This window comes from Astatotilapia calliptera, chromosome 2 (genome assembly GCF_900246225.1).
Source record: "Astatotilapia calliptera chromosome 2, fAstCal1.2, whole genome shotgun sequence".
Taxonomy (NCBI): domain Eukaryota; kingdom Metazoa; phylum Chordata; class Actinopteri; order Cichliformes; family Cichlidae; genus Astatotilapia; species Astatotilapia calliptera.
The window spans coordinates 10,623,147-10,629,512 of NC_039303.1; positions in this window are offsets into that span (position 1 = coordinate 10,623,147).

Sequence of the window (6,366 nt, forward strand, 5' to 3'; positions counted from 1 at the left end):
AGAGGCCAGCTGGGCAACCCAACGTTGTTCTACTGCGCCCAAGCGAGCAGTCTGTAAATGGGCCACAGGGTTATTATCAGTATACACAACGAATCGTGCACCAGTCAGATAGTCTTTAAACTTTTCGGTAACCGCCCACTTAAGGGCTAACAGCTCCAACTTAAAAGAACTATAGTTTGCGTCATTCCGTTCCGTGTGGTGTAAACTTCTGCTGGCGTACGCTATTACCCTTTCTTGGCCCTCTTGAACCTGCGCCAGAACGGCTCCCAGCCCGCGGCCACTGGCATCTGTATACACAATAAAGGGAAGAGAGTAATCTGCGTATGCCAAAACAGGTGCCTGCGTTAAAGCTGCTTTGAGGGCCTCAAATGCCGTTTGACATTCTGGGGACCACTGTACTTTACGACGGTCTGTTCTCTTGTTCACAGGGACCCCTGTCAATAATGCATTTAAAGGGCGTGCGATTTGAGCAAAACCGGACACAAAACGTCTGTAGTAACCAGCCAGGCCCAAAAAGGATCTGACCTGTCTGATGGTATCAGGGACCGGCCAATCCATCACCGCAGAAATCTTATCCGGGTCTGGTCTTACACCATACTTATCCACTACATGCCCCAGAAATTTCACCTCTTGTTGCAGGAACTCGCACTTGTTCGGCTGCAACTTCAGCCCATGACGCCACAGCCTCTGAAACACTTCATCTAGATGCTGTAAATGAGACGAAAAGTCAGGTGAATAAATGATAATGTCGTCTAAGTACACCAATAAAGACTCGGCAATCTGTCCACTCAAACAGTGCTGCATCAGGCGCTGAAATGTAGCGGGTGCATTGCACAGACCAAACGGCATCCGCTCGAACTCAAACAACCCAACTGGGGTCGTAAAAGCAGTCTTTTCTCTGTCCGTCGGGTCCATTTGGACCTGCCAGTATCCACTGGCTAAGTCCAGGGTGGAAAACCACTTCGCTCGAGTAAGGCTTGTCAATGTCTCTTCTATTCGTGGCAAGGGGAAAGCATCTTTATGCGTCACCGCATTCAATTTTCTGTAGTCCACACAGAACCTCCAGGCGCCATCCTTTTTTCTCACCAAAACAATGGGTGCAGCCCATGGGCTACAGCTTTCCCGGATAACTCCCTTTGCCATCATATCTACCAAGAGACTCCTCATTTCCTTATACATTGCGGGGGGCAAAGGACGATACCTCTCTCTAATGGGAGCTGCATCACCTGTGGGGATACAATGATGCACCAGGTCAGTCCTCCCGAAATCTTCGTCATCTTTAGAGAACACCTTCTCCCATTTAAGCAATAAAGCACGTAGCTCGCCCTGTTGCAGTTCAGACAGGTCAGGTCTTTCAATCAGTTTATTCATCTCCTCAGGTAATCTCTCCTCCTCTGTGGGGGCGCCACTATCGACCAGAGCCACCTCCACCACACCGTCCGTCCCAAGGGACAGGCTCAGGTCCTGTGAGCCATGTACGTCAGCTTCATCCACGCAGGATAGCTTTCCCAGTTTCTGGTAACGACCTATAAAAAGAGGATAGGGGTGTGGGTTACAGATCCTCACTGGCACTCTCCCGGCCCTTACCATGACAAGGGTTCTCGCCACCCCCACATCAGGGGTTTCAGGCAGTGCCTCCACCAAGGCACAATAATCTGTTCCTTGCGGACCCGTCTGAGTCCGGCCCCACACCATTATTTCACTCCTCGGGGGAACTTTAATTTTGCATCGGCCAGCTAGCCGTACATACCCCACCATTCCGTCCTCCACTGTACTTGCTTCTATCCGTCTGCATGTTGCGAAGGCAGTCCTCCAGGCCTGCTGATTCGTTAACTGCTGTGGGGCAGGAGTAGTCTTTTCCGGCCACTTAATTACATTCCAACAGGCAGTCACAACATTCATACCAATAATCAGTGGGTGAGTGCAATGGTCATCTTTTACCACCACAACCCCGCGTCCAGGAACCTTAACACCTTCTATTTCCATGTCCAGGACAGCATAGGTGGTATAGGGAATTTCCAGACCATTGGCGGCTCTCAGCCTAAAGGCGGTTGGAGTTTTCTCAAGCCTAGCCTGGGAAAAATACTCATTAAACAGACTCTCCTGTATCAAAGTCACTTGTGACCCGGTATCCAACAAGCCTTGAAGCTCCACCCCTTCGATCACTATCTTCACTGTTGGACACTGCCCAATAAATGTTTCTGTGGCCCTTAATTCCTTAGGTGAACCAAAAAACCCCGCCCCTCGGACCTCAGCAGCAGGGTCATCTAGTTTAAACTTGGCTGGGAAGACATGGAGGTCTGGCAAAACCTAGCTATATGTCCTGCTTGTTTACACCTCCGACAGATAGGCCGACCTTGTGCATCCCAGCTAGCATTTGATTGTCGCGGTCTTCTCCTAAACTGAGGTGCAGGCGGAAGAGTAGCTACAGCTGGCTGAGTGGAGCCTCTAATTTCCCTTACTAGCTCTTGTGCCAATCCTTTAATTTGTGCCTTAACATCCTCCAGTATCTCCTGTTTTAACACCTGCCTCCAATCTTCTTTCTGTTCAACTTTAAAAGGAGCATGAGACTTATTTACAGACAGGCAGGTTACCTCAGACTGGGGCTGTACATGTTCTGAGTCTAGGAGCAGTGCCTCCTGGCGTATGGCAGCAAAATCTTGGTCTGGATTACGCCGCACATAAACCTTCAGTGCCTGACTTACAGGGCCCTCCCGCAATCCTAGCAACAATTGATCTCGCAGGGCTGCATCAGAGGGGACATTATCTGGATCATGCTTTCGCAACCTACAGTATAATTCTCTTAACCGCAAGATAAATGAAGATACGGTTTCACTTGAGTTCTGAGTGCAACTAAAAAACTGTGACCTAAGAACTGGGGTGGGGACACGATCACCATATAAGGAGTCTAAAAAAGAAAAGATTTTTTGTACTTGGTCTCTTTCACTGGTTTCAAGAACACTGACCTGACGTTTAGCCTCACCTGCTAGCGCTCCCAACACAATAGCAACTTTCCTCACTTCAGGCAAGTCCTGAGATCCCAGCAGCCCCCGCATCTGCTCCTTCCACTCCTGATATTGCACATCCTGATCAGGCCCTTTAAACTTCGGCAGCCACGGGGCTCCGGGATACACAGGCATCATCATATTTGCTATTCCCCTGGCTAACCCAACTGCTCTTGGCTCCGTATCCTATGTCGACAACGCCAATTATGTAACGGAGCGGAAAGGCTGATTTTATTTCCACGTTGTTTTTGTGTTTTTAAAAGGAAGGAGACCTTCCTAAAAACGGGCAGAGCAGTGGAGCCGCCAAGGGAAACACACAATTTAAACTGTAAGATTAAAAATATAATTTATTATATTTAAATAGTTAAAAATGTAAGATAAATTAAAACAACCTTGGCCAAGGGATAACACAATAAAAAGCAATAAAACACAACGTTAAAAGTCCAGTGGCATCCGCCACGATATAAAAGTCACAAAGAACTAAAAAAGTCCAGCGAAGTGATGTAAAAGGGAAACCCAGCGGAGTCCTCGCCTTCCTCCCCGCATTCCGCGTCCTGGTACGCTGAAGAAAGGGAGGGAGCGGCAGTCACTATTCTTGTCGGCAATTTTCATTCAATAAAAGGGGCTAAGTCTAAGACTTACCCCGGGTGGGCAGAGCTCTCAACTCCGCCCGCCGCTTCTTTAAACTGCAAGTCGGCACCAGCTGTCTCGCCGCCTCTGCTCTCCCGCAGTGCACAAGCTGGGCTCTCGTTACTACTGCCGTCCGCCTGTTCGCTCCGCGTCCCTAGTCGCTGGTGCTGTCCGTCCTCTCGAACGCCAAGCTCCAACCCTCTTATGTGTCACTCAGCACTCTGTAAATTACACTGCCTTTCCTCTCAGGTGTGTCCAATTAGTAAAAATGGGGAAAGGCGGAGTCTCTCCAGGACAATTTGACGGTATAACCAAAACATGCAATCTAAATAAAACACTGCACAAAATATAACCAGTACATGCAATATAAAAATATAAATAAGTACACTTCACATTAAAATACAGCACAGTAAAACAACATCCGTCCTTCCCTGGATGACACTAATTAGGGCACAATAACATCCAGTTAAAATCCTGGAGTTTCACTCAGCAATACTAGAGCTCAGACCTGTTGGATGGTCTGTTTATTCAATTTACCACAAAGCAGCCATATTAGATGATTGCATTAAAAATATTCTAAAAGGCTCAAACAGTACAAACACAGTCCACGGGTCCAGTTCAGAGACTCCAATTAGCTGACTCACTACTGGAGCCTTAGGTAGATGTTAGAGGATCTTGATTGATTGATTGATATACCTTTATTAGTCCCACAAGGGGAAATTTCATAAGGCTGCCGACCTATTGCACACAATGGCGGCGCCATCTTACCCTCCGACCATAAATACATTTCACAAAACATCACATGGGGAAGACAGGTCAGAGAGGTATAACAATTGAAAATGCACCACATGAGGAAAGATAAGGAGAAAAAAATAACTCCCCCCAGACTGAGCTCCAACAGGGAGATCAGTTTGAGAACAGAAAAAGACACCTCTGCACATAAGAGCACATGAAAAAAAAACTCTTAATACACCAAAGAAACACATGACAAGCAACAGGGGTGGATAAAGGGTGAGAGACAGCCAATGTAGACAGTCCATCCGGGCCTGCAGCCTGTGCGCTGGTCTCCTTGATCCACCATCAGCATCGGAAGGGAATAAGCGTCGAAGGCGTTTGGAAAGGGAGAGGGGATGAGTTAGAGCTGGGCGATAGAACGATAACGATATGTATCGCGATATAACTTTTACTCGATAGAGAAATTAAGCTATCGCGATAGACCTCGCCGCTCTTGTCCTCTTAAAAAAAAAAAAAAAAAAGGTCAGCCAATCCAAACTAAGTAGCGCAGAGCCGAACCAATCACAGCCGCAGCGTCACGTCGCGTGACTTGTTACGTACAGCACAAGTGCCAAGCCGCACGTGTGTTTGTTTGGGAAGCAGCCAGCGGGTAATGGAGCCAGCGCGTAATGGAGGAAATGAGTGTGCCGACTAGAAAAATCAACCGAGCGTGACCGAAGAGAAAACAGATGATGGTTCCAATGCCGGAGAGATTGTCGAACGGAAGAGCCATAGAAGCTCCGTAGTGTGAAGGTATTTCGGCTATTTCAAGTCTGACAAAAAACAGAGTAGCGTGCACTGTAAATTGTGCCGAAAGCAAGTCTGGAAATACAATAAACTGGTGCATGCGTCACACTGCGCCAAGTTATTGTTTCGGTGAAATGAATTTCTACAATACTGTTACTGTTAATTCTACTCTCTGCAGTGTTTAAATGCTTACATATACACACAGTTACTGTCCGTCCACACATACGACTCGGTTCTGCTTCTATGCCCCAGCTTTGTTTACTTTTTCCCACCGAGGCTTCTAGACTTCTGATTGGCCAACATTTCTGCACGGTTAGGAATCTAGCGCCACCTGCTGCTTTGGCATGTTCCTAGCAGCGTTTTTCTTCATTTCTGCCTTTATGTGTGGACGGGATTATTTTTTAAAACGAAAACGGAAAATCTCCGTTTTCAAAAATACCCGTGTACGTGTGGACGTAGCTTCAGTGTCTGACTGGAAGCGCTAATTCGTCATTCGGCTTTTGTCAGACTAAAGTAACTGTTAAAACTGTTTGAAAAGCTCAGCTATACAACAAGGAGAGATTGAGAATTTCCTTTTAGTTCTCAGTTTATTTGATATTGACAAAAGTTAGTCAGTTTTGTCTGTTATTCTGTAAAACAAACTAAGATTTATTTTTAGAATTAATATTTTGTTTCTAAGTGGAATTGACAAATTAGTCTGTTTCGTTTGTTCTATTTTGAAACTTAAACGCTTTAGCGGCTGCCTTTTGTGTAGTTTGCAATATTTGCCTTTATTTATCTGAAAAAGTCTCATGTTCCTTAAGTACATCTACCCTGTTGAATTTATTATGGGAAATAAATATTTAAATAAAAACAAGCTGCTGATTATTTCACATTTTACTTGTGAGCAACGGCACATTTAAATCTTACAAATATAGTTATTTGGCTTATATCGTGATAGATATCGTTATCGCCTGAAATGAAAAAAACATATCGTGATATGAAAAAATCTCATATCGCCCAGCTCTAGGATGAGTGTGTGCATATCAGTGTATATGTATGTGTGTGTGTGTCCAGAGTTCAGCTGAGACAGTGTCCTTCGCCCTGCCAGGCTAAGTATACAGTCTTCCAGCCAACCCAGGTGGCCTTGCATGGAATGGGAAGGAACAGTCTAAACACAGTCGTTATCCGGGTGTTTTTTGTTCAGCTCCAGCCTTGCGACCGCAGCTGG